At 43.9% G+C, this 20000-nt stretch overlaps 1 protein-coding gene across 1 annotated transcript in view; it reads right to left on the bottom strand.

Moving 5' to 3' along the window:
• The window catches only part of LOC143300594 (uncharacterized), a 55436-nt gene extending 43588 nt beyond the window's left edge, over positions 1–11848 (bottom strand). The window contains exon 1 of the mRNA XM_076614371.1: positions 11573–11848. The gene's annotated coding sequence lies outside the window, so the exon portion shown is untranslated. The remainder of the gene's footprint in view (positions 1–11572) is intronic.
• Positions 11849–20000: the final 8152 nt, after the last annotated feature.

Here is a 20000-nt window from a genome sequence, read left to right on the forward strand (position 1 = left end):
GTACATTTCTGAAATTCTACACAAAGAGAGAGAGAGAGAGAGAGATTGAGAGAGGGAGAGGGAGAGAGGGAGGTAGAGAGAGAGAGGGGGGGGGAGGGAGAGAGAGAGAGGGAGGGAGGGAGAGGGATATATATATGTATGAGAGAGAGAGAGAGAGAGAGAAGAAACGGAGAAAATTGTTACCAGCGTGCCCCATTGAGTTGGTGATGATGATGGGTGCTTAAAAAGAACTCTGTGGGGTGTGGGGGAGGTGAGGGGGGTGGGTAACAATGGGATAGAAACGATATGTGCCTGGGGTGTGTCAGCTACCGTAATGGCAAAGAAGCAACAAGCACCCTGACAGTCATTCATTTAGCCGGTCACTCTTCCGAAAGGGGCAAGTCAATTGCACTTTCTGGGTACGACGCATATAAAGACAGACACAGAGAGAGATGCATACTCGTCAAAGGACGGGTGAACAATCAGTCGGTTGAGATAATAAATCGAGGTCCCCCGAGTAGCACGGCATTAATTTTGTATTTGTATTTCTTTTATCACAACAGATTTCTCTGTGTGAAATTCGGGCTGCTCTCCCCAGGGAGAGCGCGTCGCTATACTACAGCACCACCCATTTTTTTTGTATTGTTTCCTGCGTGCAGTTTTATTTGTTTTTCCTATCGAAGTGGATTTTTCTACAGAATTTTGCCAGGAACAATCCTTCTGTTGCCGTGGGTTCTTTTACGTGCGCTAAGTGCATACTGCGCACGGGACCTCGGTTTATCGTCTCATCTGAATGACTAGCGTCCAGATCACCACAGGTCTAGTGGAGGGGAAAAAAATATCGGCGGCTGAGCCGTGATTCGAACCAGCGCGCTCAGATTCTCTCGCTTCCTAGGCGGACGCGTTACCTCTAGGCCATCACTCCACATTAGACACGCACAAAAACGTACGGCAACAAGAGCGCTGCCTCGGGCAGAATCCTGTTGGCAAATCTACTTGAACAGTGAAACAGATACAGTTGCAGACAGGTAAAAAAGAAAAAGAGAGTGGAGCCCCACTGTGGCGACGTGCTCTCCCTGGGAGCAGCCAAAATTTCACACACACAAAAATGTTGTGACAAAAAGTAATACAATGCAATACAATAGATAGATTGAACAGATAGTTGGACAGATAGATAGGCGGATACATAGATAGATGGGAAGATACAAAAAAAAGATAGATATGGACGGACAAAGAACAGATGGGAAGATGGACGGACAAACAGGTGGGTTGCCAGTATTCTTTTTTGTGAGTGGATTCATGAATGAACAAAGAGTTAGACAGACTGATAGACAGACAGACACACAGACAGCCGAAGACAAAGAAGAAAGACGGTGAGAGAGAAAGACAGGTGGATGAGACAGACAACGAGCGGGGAGGGGTGTGGTTGGAGACATAGATGAAGGAGAGTGGAAACGAGGAGGAGGGCGAAAGGTTAAAAAAAAAAAATGGTGAGGGAGATAAATGGACTGAAAGGGGAGAGAGAATAAACAGGAAGTGAACGTGGCAGGAAGAGAATGAGAAGAGAGGGGGCAAAGAGAGGAAAGTGAAGAACGTAGGAAGAGAAGGTAGACTAAAGCATGGGGTCTTGATGCTGAACATACAGAACAGGTCTCTCGGAATGTCTTTCTGAAATATTTCTCACGTGCATTTTATAGAAAATGTAAAGTGACGGGGGTGGGGGTGGGTGGTGTTTGGCTTGTGTGTTGGATAAACGGGAGAATGCAGGCGTGTATGCGTGTGTGTGTGTGCGCGTGTATATGTGAGAATGTAAGAGAGAGAGAGAGATACAGTGTGTGTGTATGTATGTTCTCAGAAGTATCTCGTGTGCGTGCTTGTGTGTGCGCGCGCGCGCGTGTGTGTGTAAGAGAGAAAGAGAGAGAGAGACACGCACACACACACACAGAGAGAGACAGAGACAGAGACAGACACAGAGAATAATTGTGTATGTGCTCATAACTTTCCTGTGTGTGTCTGCTTGCGTGCGCGCGCCCGCGCGCAACCAGATCTGTAGCTTGGAGATGTTTCCTATGGGATCAATAGCGATGTGCAGACAGGACCAATTACCCCAAAAGGTTTCTGAGCCTCTGGCCACACACTGGACTGTGCGGGGCAAACAACACTGTTTCCCGTGCATACAGTCAAGTTGAACAGCGTATAAACATTGCGCAGTTAAAGCGGTGATCCAATTACCCTTGCAAGCCCGCTCTTCCCCCCAGCCCTAACCCGCCATCCCCTCCACACACACACACACACACCTTCCTCCAGAGTTTTCTTTTCTTTCCTGGCTAATGGCATTTTGTTTTCAAGTTTTTGTGTTGTACGAGGCTCGTTCCAAAAAGCATAATTCCATTCACTCATTGATTGGTTTATTATTGATTTTTGTTTTAATTGAGAGAAAATTTATGACGAAGCGTGCGCATGCGTCCTTGTGTGTGTGTGTGTGTGTGTGTGTGTGTGTATGTGTGTGTGTGTGCATACATACATCTATACTGCGTGTGTGTGTGTGTGTGTGTGTGTGTGTGTGTAGGGGGCGGGGAGATGTGTGTGTGTGTGTATGTGTATGTGTGTGTGTGTGTGCGCGTGCGCGTGTATGCCTGCGTTTATGTTTCTGTGCGTGCTTGTATGTTCTGCGCACATCCACAACTGCGATCGTCTTCACACCATGCCCTCCCTGAACAATGACCATCATTCCTGATGCACGCACACGGATGGTAAAGATGTAACCGAATCGTCACGACCTGAACAGCACCCTGGCATGGACACAAGACAGCACGCAGTATTTCGCAATGCCAACACAACATCTCACTCCAGACAGCACACGTGGGTGTGAGCAGATGCTGGGCTGTCCTAGGGAGACTAGTACAGTAGTAGTCCACGTGCTATTTACGGAACTTAAGCACGGAGTAAGGGGGATCTGAATGTCTGTCATTCCGAGGTATTTAATATTTCTTGGGTATTCCTGGTAACGGTCAACGACAGTCCTTGATTCTGTCTGAAGTTAGTGCTTTCTAATTCTGTCCTGTCTGGGTGTTTGCAGCCCCCATATGACTCATTTTCGTGCTCATTGTGCGTTTCCTTTGGAAGTCCGAGATCGACTGGGATTCAGGCGGCGTGCGGTAAGCCGCACAGCAGAGGACTGAGGTGATGAACTGATTAATTTTCATAACTTTGACCGTATCCTTTGTTCAGATTAGCAACCTTTTTTTTTCTAAACATGTTCCGATTTATTCTTTGAGATGGGAAGCATTCTCCAAGACTTAAATATTTTTTTAAGTTCTAAGTCTCTTGAAATTGTGAATATAACCCAGAATATGCTGACAGTTTTTTTTTTTTCAGAATATGCTGACAGTTTGGTTTGAATTTCCTTCTATATGATTTATTTTTCAAATTTGTGAATTTCACTCTTCAGTGAACACCCTTCAAAAACTCACTGTGACTGTTCACAGACAATGTACAGTGTGTTTTTGTTTTAAGGGTGACTTTATGAAGAGTTTTTTTTATGAATAACAACTGGTTATAACAATGCTTTTGCGTACTTGACCCTAATCTAGCGAGTGCGATTGTATGTAAAATTAAATAGTCTTTGCTGGCATGACAAGAATATTATCTTGATAAACTACAGGATAAACATGAAGTATTCACGACAGGTTGCAAAGAGAACTGGGTAAATGGGGATTAAGGAACACACGCTCGTGCCCATTCGCTCTGTTTCTCTTTGGGGAGTGAGGGGGATTGGGGATGGTGAATGATGTAAGATAACGTGCATTATTTACTCTCTCTCTCCCCGCCCCCTCCCCCATTGTGTGTGTGTGTGTGTGTGTGTGTGTGTGTGTCTGTGTCTGTGTTTGTGCCTGTGCGCGCGCGCGCGCGTGTGTGTATGTGTGTGTATGTGCGCGCGCGCGTGTGTTTCTCTCTTTCTCAGAAGATGTCGGAAAATACAAAACGAAAACAGAGACTTCATCAAAGAAGGTTCTGTTTGTAAACAAACGTTTACTCATTGTAGATTTCCGCATGTGTCGTTTAACAGTTAAAACAAATAGAACGGACATTAAAAATGGAAAATGGATGAATCAAAGAATCATCTGTCGGTCACAAAATGCACGTCCTTTGGACTTTCTCTTATTTTGCTGATAATGATTCATCAAAATATTTCGCTTTATAATCTATCGTTCAGAAAATACATGTCCTGTTTGTGTGTGTGCTTTATTTACCTTATTTACTTATTTTTGTTTTGTTTGCTTCATTATAATCATCATTATCATTAGTAGTTGTACTTCAGCTTTTCTGCTTCTAGAATCTGAATCATTTACAGCAGACCAATAGAAACCAATGGAGCTGTCAAACAGACAAACCACACACGAGCTGTCAGCGTAGTGGTCGCTCAGTCCAGTTTGGCACACGGAAACTGACCGAATTTCTGCTTTTATTCCCTTATAACCTTCAATTCAATTCAATTCAAAATACTTTATTATCTGCTTCAACTAAAAACAGAAAATTTTCTTTAGGCTCACTTAAAATAAAATGCCCGTCAGCAAGAAAAACAACAACCAAAAAACAAAACTGACACACCCTTCACTTATCACCATGTACACATCAATTATTATGTAAAAAGAAAAACATGTGGGTAAGATACTATTACATTCAGAGTGCAACAATCTTTCATTTTAATATAACTCTTTATTTGGACAATGACATTTTTTCACACACATGCATGGAAATATTGTCCTGACAAGGGTGAACATTTTAAGCACAGGTTCATTTCTGCAACATTGGTTGTAGTAGTTTCAAGCCGGTTGTCTGCTAAACCCGGTGTAACGGCCTCATACTACCCCTCTGGGCGTCTTCTGTGGCGAGTCAAGATCTTGGATGGAAATTACCCCCCCTTCAACGAGTTCAATGAAGTCATTGAGAAAGGAAGGGAGTCGTTCTGGGATAGCTTTTACTGAAGCTGGGGGTGTCGGGGGGCTAGGGGTGGGGGGTGGGCGCTCAGTCCTGACTAGGTGAAGTTTACCCCTGGGGGTCACTCCAGGCCAGTCTACGTAGACCCCATGGTTAATCTGGGCTGGTAACAGCCAGATCTGACCCTGGGGTAAAACCTAACGGGGCTACAAATATGCTGCTTCACCGGTGAAAAACAACAATCCCCGCCCTCTCCCAACAGAACCCACTCTTTACTTTAATGGTTCTTTAAAACCTTGCAATGATGGCAACGATATCAATTAAAGAAATACGTATATAAAAAATACCCCCACCTATTGTAAATTATGCTTAATTAAGATTTCCTCTTTTCTGTCCCTTTTTTGTTGTGCACTTTTATACATTTATTTTCTGCCACCTCCTCCTCTTCGCATCCTCGGGGGAAAAAAACACAACTCAATGCTGTTTGCTTTTAATAAATTCTTTGGTCTTCTGTCTGCCAGTCAACCCGAGCAGCTTTAGTCGAGCGTACAGGCTTGATTTGAAACCGTTGTGCTGTAAAGGTCGACCTTCGCAGTTTCTGAAAATGTCACGTCAACTTAATAGCCATTCCAATCCATTAACACTTTTGGTCAACAGTCCTTCAGTGCGGCATCCCAGTGAGTTATGAAGAAGGGGGGAGGGGGGGGAGAAGGAGAATCCTTTAAACGAACAAGAGAGGCAAGGCCTACAAGACTCACTTGTGATACACTTAAAAAAAATCCAAACTTTTTATGTATTGAGTATAATTTCAAAATGTAATGTTTAAGATGAGAAAGATCAGTTTAAAGCAAATTAAGTCCCCTAGCATTAATTACAGAGTGATTTCCCTTTTTTACTATCTGCACCAAAACGTTTGCAAAATAAATAAAAATTCCATGCTTAGCAAAAGAAGTTCCTGTTTGAACAAAAAATGATAATAATGACTCCTCTTGTTGTGTCAGAATAAGAGGTCAAAGTGCCAAGTTTAGAGAATACAAAAAATATAACAGTAAATGCAGTTTGCATATAATTAGGCTTCTTTTTTTTTTTTTTTTTTTTTTTTTGGTGCCCATCCCAGAGGTGGAATATTGTTTTAAACACGATGACTGGAAATAACTGAATTTTTTCTATTTTTATGTCAAATTTGGTGTCAACTGACAAAGTATTTGCAGAGAAAATGTCAATGTTAAAGTTTACCACGGACACACAGACACACGGACACACACAGACAACCGAACACCGGGTTAAAACATAGACTTACTTTGTTTACACAAGTGAGTCAAAAATAAACATAAGGCATCAGTCCTGGTTTTTCGGTCCATCTTTGTTTGTCTGTGTTTATAAACGCAACTCTTCTAAGGTTACGGAGTCTCCGGTTTCAGTTTTATTTCTTCAGATCAAAGGACATTGCCGATGCAATCTTGAATTGGATCACGGATTTTTTATTTTTATTTTTTAACCCGGGACAGGAGGGTGGAGGGTGCTCGGAGCGTGAGGATTGGTGGAAGAGGTGCGTGGTAAAACCGGTAGGCGAAGTTCCTATTCACACACACACACTCCTGTCCCTCTTTCTACTGGTCTTGTACAGTTGCCAAAATCCCATTGCCAGTGTGTGTGTGTGTGTGTGTGTGTGTGTGTGCGTGCATGTTTTTGTGAGTGTGGTGGGGGGTTGGGAGGAGGGCGGAAACATCCAAACAAATGAATGCGTTTCGCTATTGGTCCAAAAGCTGCGGCGTGCACTGATATGAAAATCTTTCTTGTAAAAACCGATACAGACCAAACACACACACACACACACGCACGCGCGCGCGCGCACCACACACACACAACTTAAAAAAACCGGCTTGTATTTCCAAACCGGTCCCCAGCTCCAGTTGGTGGTGGTGGAGGTGATGAACGTGGCCTGTGCACGTGACAGTCCGTGCTTGTTTCTGTTGTCAACGTTGCGCTGAGTTGCACGTGCCTCGTTTTAAAGCCGTGCCATTTCAGTGCAGTCTGCAACGTGTACCAATTGCACGCTGTTTTCAACGAGCGGCAACCCCCCCCACCCCCAATATCTCCCCCAGTACCTCCCTCCCTCTCTCTCTCTCGATTCTTTTAAATGAAAGTACTGTAAAGAAGTTGTCTATTTGTCTCTATAAAGCATTTAAAACACGATCTTCATACGTCACATGATAATCTCAAAACGTTTTTGTTATGTTCATGTACACCCCCTTCTCAGGGACCATGGTCTAATGACTAAACCATCTCAATCCCAATCTCTCTCGCTTCCGCCGCCCACGTGTTTCACGTGATGCGCATTTTGCCCTTTGACGCGTTCCTCAATGGAGTTGTGCCGAGTATCGTGTTCGCTTCAAGAGCGAAGGCACTTGGTTGTATCCGCACGCACGCGCTTGCGTGCGCACGCTACACACACACACACACACACACACTGATGAACGTATCCACTTAGGTGGGTGAAGCACGTTTTCCTGTTCCAGAACCACGGTGGCCAACGCCATTTCCACAATTACGTCATGGGGAGTGTTTGGTTTAATGTGATTGTGTGATCGGGGATGATGGCAGTCTTGTCAAAATCTTTTCAGGAATACAAAGCCCTTCACACCACCATTGAGAACTTAGAATGAGTGCAGAATATTTTCAATGTATTTCTGTATCCCACTGTGTCATTGAAAACACTGATACTTAAAACAGGTCTGCTCAAATACTACAATAAATGTTAAGTAAATTTCAAGTGGTGGCGTGTTTTGTTTTATAATCCCGCTATAAACCCTTGTTTAAATCCCAAGTGAAATAAATGTGAACATAAAAAAAACAGACAAGAGGTGGAACTGAAGCAAAACATTCAAATCGCATTTTCTGAAGATAATGAGGAATTGTAGTGAAATCATAGCTCAGACTACTTCAAAGAACGAAATATGTCGATCAGTTTAAACAGAGTTAAGAAAAAAAGATTGGAAGCAGTCCATTGCCGTTATGCAATTTTTCGATCCCAACTTTTGTGACACCAGAAACAAAATTTCCAAAGATTTGATTACTCTCTCGTCTTCAGACGAAAGTACACTGGGTAAGTCTTTTCGCATCGCAACGTCCAACTAGTAACTGAAATGATCTACTCACCTTTCTTAATCAAATCGTGATAAGCTTCGTATGAAAAAAACAAAAACACCAAAAAATATCGTCTACACCAAAAAATATCGTCTTCACTGGGGTTTTCATTGTTACATACTGGAAGTATACAGTCTGGTGCGTTGATATCAAAACCTTCATTGTTTGCACTGAGGCCGAAAGTTTGATTTCCAAATCTGGCAAGAGTGTCTCTGTGATATTTATTTAAGACCACCAACTAAATACGTCTCTGCTTTAAAAATACTTTAAAGGAAAAGAACCACGTATACTTGACGCTTTAACAGTGTAATTTAGTGTAATATATTTAGCATTAGCTCAGATATTCAGAGGGTATTTACCAGTTTTACTGTGTGACGTGTTTAAAAAGCGTATTGTAACTTTCAGAAAGCGTTTAATACGAATGTATGTACTTTTACCATGTCAAAAGCTGTTGCTTAGTAGTGATGTTGAGAGGAGAGAGAGAGAGAGAGAGAACCGCCGCAGGTTTGCCACCAAATATGGCTGAAGACAGCGGTAACTAGAAATCAATACAGATAAAGGCAGCAGCCAATAAGAAAGCCACAGACCAATGCTTCTTAAAATAAGAAATGATAAAAGAATAAACACGCACACACACAGATAGGCAGATATATAGATAGATGGATACATGTATTGACACACAAAGGTATACAGATAGATTAATAGGCAGATAGATAAACGGATAGACATACACACATATAGATAGATAGATAGATAAGATGACAACAGATTAAAACAAGTACAGGGAAACAACAAATCTCATGTAATAATAATAATAACGGTATTTATATAGTGCTGAATCTTGTACAGAGACAAATCTAAGCGTTTTCGCACCAGTCATTCACACGCATGCATAACTCTAAAACTGAAGAAAAACTGAAGACAATGAAGAGGTAGGGGAGGGAGGCTATCTTGTGAAGAGGTGGGTTTTAAGGCCAGATTTGAAAGAGCTCAGTGCGGAGACCTGACGAAGCGAAAGAGGAAGTTCATTCCAAATACAAGGTCCAGAGACAGAGAAAAAACGGCGTCCAACAGTGGAGTGTTTGAATCTGGGTATGCGTAAACAGAGTGGATACGAAGCCGATTGTAGAGAGCGAGATGGAGGTAGAGATGAAGGCAGCCACAAAGATAGGAAAATAGGAGTGATGTGCTCAGATCTTTTCTTTCTGAGGACGAGTCGGGCAGCAGTTTTGTATGCGCTGAAGGGACTGAATGGATGAAGCAGGCAAACCAGACAACAGGGAGTTACAGTAGTAAAGGCGAGAGAGAATGAGAGAAACGACAAGTTTAAATGTTGCGTCGGTGGACAGATATTTCCGAATGGAACTGATGCGTCGCAATTGACAGTAGCAGGATTGACATGTCTAACTGATAAATTTTTGCATGGACAGTGTGTTGTCAAGGACAACGCCGAGGTTCCTGACTGAGCTGGAAAGAGGGATGGATGTACTGCCAAGTTTGATTTTGTCAACTGTGATGGAAGAGAGTTTTTCTTTATTTCCTATGATCATTGCTTCGGTTTTGTCTGCCTTCAACTGTAACTTATTTGGAGTCATCCAGTTTTGAATGTCCGGGAAGCATTCAGATGTTTCTTGCAAGACAATTTTTCAGGGGTATCACTCTTCTGAAGTCGAGTGTCATCAGCATAGGAATGATGACTAACCTTGTGGTGGTTGATAATTTCAGCAAGAGGAGCAGTGTACAGCGTGAAGAGAACTAGGCCTAAAACAGATCCCTGTGGGACTCCGTGTTTGATTTTAACTGGTTCAGACTGGAAATTATCGACGATGACAGACTGGAATCGATCAGTGAGATAAGATTTAAACCAGTTGAGAACAGTGCCGTTGATGCCAAATGTAAAATGAAGACGGGAAAGAAGGATTGAATGATCTATCGTGTCAAAGGCGGCTGACAGGTCGAGAAGAGTGAGAAGGGAAATTTTTTCCTGAGTCAGACGCTAGCAGAAGATTGTTCTGGATGTGAAGGAGAGTGGTTTCGGTGCTGTGGTCAGCACGATATGCAGACTGAAAAGGGTGAAGGAGATTGTTGAAACAAAGGTGGTTGTTGAGCTGCTTCAGGACAGATTTTTCAAGGAGTTTGGAGAGGAAAGGAAGGTTAGAAACTGGTCGATATGTTTTCAAAATATCTGCATCAGCAGGGTTGGGTTTCTTCAGAAGAGGCCCGACGATTGCAGTTTTGAAAGTGGATGGAAACGTTCCAGTAAGAACGGATGAGTTGACAATATTGGTGATTGTGGGGAGAAGCTGTGAGACACACTGGGAAAAGATAGAGGCTGGTATAGGATCAAGTTCACAGGATTTTATTGTCGTTTCTTTCACGATTTCATTCACTTGTTTCAGTCAATGGATTGAAGGAATGGAGAGGAGTGCCGTCGAATTGAGGATCAGGATAAGCAGGTTGGAAAGGCATCTGGTCAAAGCTCGTACGAATATTTTGGACTTTGTCGAAAAAGAAAGAGGAGAAGACATTGGGGAGTTCAGATGAAGTGTAGGCAGAAGGAAGAGGAGTCTTTTTTGTTTGACTTTATTTGTTTTCGGAAGATCTGATGGTAGACTTTCAGTTTTGCTGATCGTCATCGCCTTTCCAACTGGCGACGTTTGCGTTTAGCGAGTCGAATGTCATCTATCACCAAAATCAAGCAGCTATCATCTCGTTGAATATTAACATATTCAAAGTACATCAATGCTCTGGCGAACGCACACTGAAAACGACGCTAATTGTAACCCAAACGCTTAAAACACTTTGTGGCTTAACATTCACTGTGTCTAACACCACAATGATCTGGATACATCGATACCCAGGTCTGCAGAAACAAACATGTCTGATCCTTGGTCTTTTTTTTTTTACTGAGACATTTACTCGCAGATCCCAGAAATGTCTGGTAAGCAACACAATAACATACTCAAGCCTGCACACACAGCTAATGCCGGCTTTGTTGAAAACGACAGCCATGGCCTCATCGGGTTTCAAATGAACGTCAGGTAAATGTCAAACACACACGTACTCACACCTGTATCCCAACCCACGCACCCAACAATACATACACAGTGCACCACTGTCTTCACCCACACGTTCGCGTTTTCACCTGTCAGTAATACAGATAATTTTCACCTGTCGGTAATACAGATAATTCTCACCTGTCAGCAATACAGATAATTCTCACCTGACAGTAATACAGATAATTCTCACCTGTCAGTAATACAGATAATTACAGAAAATCAAGAAAAGCAGCGCAGTTATCAGAACGAAAACAAAGCAGCAAAACATGGGCAGTGTCAATCACCGAATCGGTTTTTTGTCATCGTCTCGCTTTCTTTCTGATAGTGTACAACTGTACCGGTCTAGGTAAAGGACTACCCACGAAACCAACGGAAAAAAACCCAACCGCTCAGGTATTCCACGAATGGTCTGCAAGCAACGTCTAAAATAAGGTGTAAAACTTTACCTTTCGAATTCCACCTGTGACTGAAAGGGCACGAAGACAGAAGGGTTTGAAGAGTTTAGAAGATCCTCACACAACCACCATTGGCAACATAGACGTGCACACAGCGCATGGTGTAAATGAAGCAAAAGCAAGCAGCCGACAACCGAGGCAGACGAGAACTGTTTTTCAGTCAGTGTGATCGCGGTCAGGTGGATCAATCAATACCTGGATGAAAAGTCTGAGACGGCAACAGCAGCAGCTAGCAGCGTTGTACTCGGCCACTGGCTTTGGCTTCAGTGTGAAGATTTATGACAGTTTGAGTTTTATGCTGCCCACAACCCCTGCACCACAATGGCTGCCCACGCGGACCAATGAGGGATTTGAGGCGCGTGGTTCATGTTTCCACCCCCCACCCCCCTTCCCCCGAGGCCAGGAACAAACAGTCAGCCTACCTGCACGCGCGCGCTCGTGCGTGTGCGTATGCGTGCTGAGTATTGGTTATGATGGTGAGTGCTCTGCTGGTGATGGCCCATGGGTCTCCCACGTACAGGTGAGAGGCACAGGAAGTGTGTGGCGGTATGGACGAAGGAGATAAGGAAATCAAGGCGGAGGACGATTCATTTTCTCAGACGTAGTTCATGTCTCGCCCTGACATTTCATGGGCTGTGGGTAGCGTCAGTGAAGCTCTGTTTCTCTGGTCCATTTTTTTCGGGATTTTATATTTATTTTATTTTTTAAGCTATTGTTTTGTTGTTTCAGTTAAACTCTGTTCATCGTTGTGGTCATACTGTGTGCCCTCCACCCAATCATTCTGTCTTTCGCTGTCTGTCAGTCTGTCTGTCTGTCTGTGTCTGTGTCTCGCTCTCTCTCTCTCTGTCTCTGTTTCTTCCTCAGTCTCTCTGTCTCTGTCTCTGTCTCTCTCTCTCTTTCTCTCTGCGCTGTCTGTCTGGCTGGCTGTATATTTGTGTCTCTCTCTGTCTCTCTGTCCGTCTCCCATGTCTGTCTCTCTGTATCTCCCAACCCCTCTCTCGTATAAGATGCTATGTAATATTGATTGTAAAGCTAAAGATACATGGGCATCAAAAACTCATTTGTATTTACGCCAGGGTTTGCGTTAGTCTGGAACAATCAAGGAGACTGAAATATCAGTAGCATTTTGAAAAGTTTTTAGCAGAGATTTTCTGGTTGTAGATGGCAGGAATGGGATGATCATATTAAAAAAACCAGATCAATTTTTCTTCCATAAAAGTTCCTAACTTCAACCAGCATTGAGCCATATGTGTCACTAGATATAAACATATATATCAAACAGGCTCCAACAAAATTTAGATGCAGTGTCGGATATTGCAGCGCATTCGAAACGACATTGAACTGATGATACTCAAACTTTCCCATGCTGTCTGTGTGACTGCGATCCCTGATGAATTGCGCTGTTTCGGAATGCCCAGCTCTTCATGACCTGAGAAAAGAACTGGTTTTTGCTGTCGTTCGGGATCTTCTATTCAAGAATTCAGCTGGCTTTGTTATTGTCATCCGTGACTGACCAAAGTGCGTGCGTGTGTGTGTGTGTGTGTGTGTGTGTGTGTGTGTGTGTGTGTGTGTGTGTGTGTGTGTGTGATCCCCGTTTCTTTCTCCCCTACTCTCTCTCTCTCTTTCTCTCTCTCTCTCCCCTTTTCTCTCTGTATGGTTTACTCTCCGTCTGTCTGTCTGTGTGTCTCTCTTTCTCTGACTCTCACTCGATCGATTATTCCCAATTGCCAGCCCTCTAGTTATATAACTATATTGCCGTTTTCCATGGAGAACCTCGATATGGATCGCTAATAGGCTGAAAGGTCTGGTTTCTCTGCGGTCTGAGGTCTTCAGCAATAAACAGCTGATCGATCAGAATAGACAAATCTCTTCAGCAGCATGTTTCCCACCAGTCGGGTTTGCATGCGTGTGGTCTCTGGCCCCACCCCTCCACCCAGCGTCCCCCCCTCCCCTCCCTTGTTATTTGGCGGTTAAAGCACGCTTCGCAACTTCACGACATGTTGGCGGTGGCCCTAAAAGTCGTGCTGATGACAGGTAAGGGTGTTTTAGAGCTGTTTGTTCTGTGATATTCCTTTGTTCCTTTGTTGGAAGAAGGCGTGTGCTGGGTGTTTGTTCGTGTGTGTTGGGGGGGGGATGTGTGTGTGTGTGTGTGTGTGTTTGTGTTTGTGTGTGTGCGCGCGCGCCTGCGTGTGTCGGTGTGTGTGTGTGTGTGTGCGTGTGAGTGTGTGTGTGTTTGTGTCTGTGTCTGTGTCTATGTGTTTGTGCCTGCGTGTGTATGTGTGTTGGCGTGTGTGTGTGTGTGTGTGTGTGTGTGTGTGTGTGTGTGTGTGTGTCTGCATGTGTGTGTGGGTGCCTGCGTGTGTGCGCACGTGTGTATGTAAGTATGTATGTGTGCTGGGTGTTTGTTCGTGTGTGTTGAGGGGGGGGGTGTGTGTGTTTGTGTGTGTGCGCGCGCGCCTGCGTGTGTCGGTGTGTGTGTGTGTGTGTGTGTGTGTGTGTGTGTGAGTGTGTGTGTGTTTGTGTCTGTGTCTGTGTCTATGTGTTTGTGCCTGCGTGTGTATGTGTGTTGGCGTGTGTGTGTGTGTGTGTGTGTGTGTGTGTGTGTGTGGGTGCCTGCGTGTGTGCGCACGTGTGTATGCAAGTATGTGTGTGTGTGTGTGTGTGTGTGTGTGTGTGTGGGTGGATCTTTCAGCATTTCATAACACACGAAGGGGTGGTCAGGGTACAAGCCGGTCTGTACACAACGCTGACGCCAGTCACTCCTGGGACTGAAACCACGAACCCCCACACCCCCCACCCCTCACCCCCGAAGTCCCATATGTCTCTCTCTCTTTTTATCACAACATATTTCTCTCTGTGAAGTTCGGGCTGCTCTTCCCAGGGAGAGCGCGTCGCTGCACTACAGCGCCACCCATTTTTTGTTGTTGTATTTTTTCCTGCGTGCAGTTTTATTTGTTTTTCCTATCGAAGTGGATTTTTCTGCAGATTTTTTGCCAGGAACAACCTTTTGTTGCCGTTGGTTCTTTTACGTGCGCTAAATGCATGCTGCACACGGGACCTCGGTTTATCGTCTCCTCCGAATGACTAGCGTCCAGACCACCACTCAAGGTCTAGTGGAGGGGGGAGGGGGGGAGAGAAAATATCGGCGGCTGAGCCGTGATTCGAACTAGCGCGCTCAGATTCTCTCGTTTCCTAGGCAGACGCGTTACCTCTAGGCCATCACTCATTTTACAATTATCGGCTGTGACGTTTTTGGCAGACGCAAGAGAAAGAGTAAGACAGTCTTGGAGGCAGACGGAGGACGAAGATTAAAAAAAAAAAAAAAAAAAAAAAAAAAAAAATATATATATATATATATATATATATATATATATATCACATCACTGACTTTTACTTTGATCCCCACTAGTCTGTGTGGTGGTGTGGGTGCTAGTCTTTCGAATGACACGACAAGCCGAGGCCTTGCGTGCAAGTAGCATGCACCGAGCGAACATGAAAGAATTAATCCTCTGTAGTATGGGAGGTGTTTCTCGCAAAAACAAAAAACAAACAAAAACAAGAGAGGCAAGGCCTTCAAGACTCACTTGTGATACACTTAAAAAAAATCCAAGCTTTTTATGTATTGAGTATAATTTCAAAATGTAATGATTAAGATGAGAAAGATCAGTTTAAAGCAAATCAAGTCCCCTAGCATTAATGACAGAGTAATTTCCCTTTTTTACTATCTGCACCAAAACGTTTGCAAAATAAATAAAAATTCCATGCTTAGCAAAAGAAGTTCCTGTTTGAACAAAAAAATGATAATAATGACTCCTCTTGTTGTTGTGTCAGAATATCAGATCAAAGTACCAAGTTTAGAGAATACAAAAAATATAAATATAACAGTAAATGCAGTTTGCATTTAATTAGGCTTCATTATTTATTTTTTTTGTGCCCATCCCAGAGGTGCAATATTGTTTTAAACAAGATGACTGGAAAGAACTGAATTTTTCCTATTTTTATGCCAAATTTGGTGTCAACTGACAAAGTATTTGCAGAGAAAATGTCAATGTTAAAGTTTACCACGGACACACAGACACACGGACACACACACACACACACACACACACACACACACACACAGACAACCGAACACCGGGTTAAAACATAGACTCACTTTGTTTACACAAGTGAGTTAAAAATGTAGGAAAATCCACGCGTGTATAAAAACACAACCATTTACATGCATAAAGAAAACGAAAAGAAAATAAGGATGGCTCCGAATTATGGCTCTGCATTCTCCAGAGGGAAAGCACAACACAATAGAACACAATATGACACAATGCTATGAAACACAATGCAATAGATTTCAGCATCAAGCCTCTCTCTCTCTCTCTCTCTCTCTCTTTCTCTCTCTCTTTCTCTCTTACCTCCCCCCCTCCCCTGTAAAGCTCATGAATACTTCAAACTTTGTTATACCTGACTTGCAGAACTAGTCAGGACTTTTTAAAAGCAAACTGAGCAAGCTCTGGCCATGACCATTGCTTTAAAATTAAAGAAGGGAGTTTGTGAGAGTGGCGTGTGTGTGTGTGTGTGTGTGTGTGTGTGTGTGTGTGTGTGTGTGAATGTTTTTGTGTGTTTGTGTGCATTTGGGTGTGTGTGTGTGGTGTGGAGGGGAGGGGGTTTAGAGGGGGTAGTGTGGCTGTGAATGTGGGTGGGGTGGGGCAGGGGTGGTGGAGTGCATGTTTGTGTGTGTGTGTGTGTGTGTGTGTGTTTGCGGTTAGTTGGGTGGGTGAGTGGAGTGTGTGTGTGTGTGTGTGTGTGTGTGTGTGTGTGTGTCCTCACCAAGATTTAAACCCAAAGTATCGATCCTTCAGACCACCACAGAGTTTGATCAGTGCTGCTAACTGGGGTTATCGATCTCTTCAGGACTGCTCTTTGTCTCTTTGTCTCTGTCTCTCTCGGGGTGGGAAGAGGGGCCGGAGGCGCGGGGGAGGGGGGGAAGGTTGGAGGGGTGGGGGGAGGGGCGGAATGAATACGGAACACGAACAGTTTGAATAACAGTTGCACTATGTCCCACAGAATGAGATCCTAATCCAGTGTTGATGGCCTGATGATCAACAAAAGAAACTAAAAAATGAGAAGAAAAGGAGAAAGATCGTAGGGAGGAGGTGTTTAATTAGAAATGGTCTTTTCCAGCTAAAACATGCTCCTCAATCCCGCTGTTCAAAGTGAACACCGACGTGTAAAAACATGCACCCAAAAACACAAAGAAAGAAAACTTACGTGCATTACCCTGCGCAGACATCCAGCCGAACACTCAAACACAATGCTACGTTCACACACACACACACACACACACACACACACACACTTCACCGCACCTGTCGCGAATACTCAAAATTACCGTTGAACTTTCATCGTTAAAATAGGGAGAGTTCAGTTCAATTTCTCAAGAAGGTGTCACTGCATTCGGACAAATCCATATACGCTAAACCACATCTGCTAAACAAATATCTGACAAGCTGTTCAGTCAGGCCTTGAGAAAAATAGTAAATGAATATACCATCAAATTATTGAATAGATGAATGAATGAATGAAAACATAGATAAATATTTAGAAGAAAAAAAGGAATCAGAACTGCTTAGAAACTGCACTTCTGTTTGCAGTGTCTGCGTTTGTTGGTCGTTTATTTTTTTATTTTTGGGGTGGGTGGGTGGGGGCTGGGAGTTGGGGGATTCTGCCTAACCATCTGCACAGTTCAGTAGCATTATTCTCACGCCTCTCTCTCAAGAATCCCCTATACGCAGCCACACACGGGTTCGTCTGAAGCAGGCCCAGCGTCGGCTGTCCACAGGGAGTTAACTTTCGATGTTAGGTCGCCAAGAGGCCACACACCAGATGAGACCCTGCTCTGCTGCTGAGTCACTTCGGTTGTGTTCAGTAGTGCCCGATCTGAGTTGTTAGGACACCGCTAATTGAGCAATACACTGACGGCAACAATTGCGGAGCCAGACTGAGTGAGCGTCCCCCCTCCCCTCCCCTCCCTTTTACCAGTCCACGAGTGGAGACCGGAACCACGTCCCTCCCACAGTGTCAGGTGTTTTACTGAACAGGAATCCAGCACGGGGGTAGTGGCAGGGGATTCTCTGTGGGAACACGGACAATGGGGAGGGATGCGGCAGTGACCGACACTTCGAAAAATACCTTGAAAGAGAGAGAGACACACAGAGAGACAGAGACAGAGAGACATACAGAGAGAGAGAGAGACACAGAGAGACACAGAGAGAGAAGAAATATTAAATTCTTACAGAGCATTCCAAATCATTTTGAAAATTTGAAGAAAAAACCCCATTATGTTTACAAAATAATAATAATAATAATAAAGTATTTATATAGCGCTGAATCTTGTGCAAAGACAAATCAAAGCGCTTTCGCACCACTCATTCACACGCATGCATAACTCTAAAACTGGAGAAACTGAAGACAAGGAAGAGGCAGGGGAGGGAGGCTATTTTGGATATATGGGATAGCAAGGAATATGGATACCAAAACATAAAAAAGTAACACCGTTTTCTTTACGTTCTTTTTCTTCTTCTTCAAAACATTCCACACACACACACACACACACACACACACACACACACACACACATGAAGACATCGTCATCATCCTGATCTTCATTAACTTTCATTCCCTCTCCCTCCCCGCCCCGCCCATCCCACCCCCACCCCTCATGATAACCGGATGTTTTTTCAGACTGGGTGTAATTTGATCATCTGTACCCCTATATCTGACACCGCTTCCTGGCAGTCACTGGATGTTATTCACGCTTCTGTTTTCAAAGCCTACATCGGGAACTTTATAGGAAATTTCAGTTTTCCTATTTATGGATTTCTTCTCCTTCGTTCGTGGGCTGCAACTCCCACGTTCACTCGTATGTATACGAGTGGGCTTTTACGTGTATGGCCGTTTTTACCCCGCCATGTAGGCAGCCATACTCCGTTTTCGGTTTTTTTATGTATTTCACCGGTGGGGTCGGTGGGAGGTCATCAGACTGTGATTAAAATGAATATATGGATAAATATAGATAAAATAATAAAATCTTGTTGTGGCTTGCTCCGTGTGTGATTACATATCAGATATTGCTGCATGTCGATACAACTATTCATCCATGTGTCCGTCAGTCGTGTCAGAATATGACCACCATAACTGCAATGGAGGCAACAGCTGTCCCCCCTCAATGGCCTAGAACTGGATTATTGTAGATCGTGTATCGCCAACGTTACATACCAACTTTCTCGGCGTTGGGATGGTTCCCAAAGGCCAACGAGCCCCACAAGACTGCAGCACAAATAGCCAATGCAGTCGTGACTCCTAGCTTGAGAGTCATAGTCCTTCACAAAGACTAAGCTGTAGATGAATTGGCACTGCTGTGGGGAAACCATTCATCATACAGCTCTCCATTTGCTGTTGGCCCATCTGTAAGCTTGTGTCAATGGATGATAGCAGCAGTTGTAGGGAAAGTATCCATGCAGTGAGCCTTTTGTTTTTTCACAGCAAGACCATCTTTTCTGGAGGCTGTCATGACTGGATTGCAGTCACTGGACTAATTTCCATGGTCAATACACATAACAGTTTATAAGTCCCAGTTTATACATAGTGAGTGTTAACTCTGGTACGAGACTGGACCAGGACCCTTCCTCATCAGTCACCTCCGGACCCACAGCCACAGATCTGATATTTGAAGCCACGGTCATTTTCGATTCCGATTGACGAACATCACGAAGACAAGCACGGTGACAGTACTTATTCATGACGTCAGTACACTTCCGCTGTGGTGATGGTATTTCACGACAGCCTGCACCAGCACTTGAAGAGAACAAACTGGCTGACATGAGCTTTTTTTTTCTTTTTTCTTTTCTTTTTATCACAACAGATTTCTCTGTGTGAAATTCAGGCTGCTCTCCCTAGGGATAGCGCGTCGCTACACTACAGCGCACCCATTTTTTGTATTTTTTTCCTGCGTGCAGTTTTATTTGTTTTTCCTATCGGAGTGGATTTTTCTACAGAATTTTGCCAGGAACAACCCTTTTGTTGCCGTGGGTTCTTTTACGTGCGCTAAGTGCATGCTGCACACGGGACCTCGGTTTATCGTCTCATCCGAATGACTAGCGTCCAGACCACCACTCAAGGTCTAGTGGAGGGGGAGAAAATATCGGTGGCTGAGCCGTGATTCGAACCAGCACGCTCAGATTCTCTCGCTTCCTAGGCAGACGCGTTACCTCTAGGCCATCACTAAGAGATCTTTAAACTCACAGGCCTTCCAGAAGTGCGAATTTTTTTAAGGCTAAAGGTTAAAACCAAGACTGTTTTTGGACGCTTCTTCAACTTCGTCATGGAAAACGGTGACAAGTTTCGGGATTTGACACGGCGTGAC

The sequence above is a fragment of the Babylonia areolata genome, chromosome 26 (assembly GCF_041734735.1).
Source record: "Babylonia areolata isolate BAREFJ2019XMU chromosome 26, ASM4173473v1, whole genome shotgun sequence".
NCBI classification, from domain to species: domain Eukaryota; kingdom Metazoa; phylum Mollusca; class Gastropoda; order Neogastropoda; family Buccinidae; genus Babylonia; species Babylonia areolata.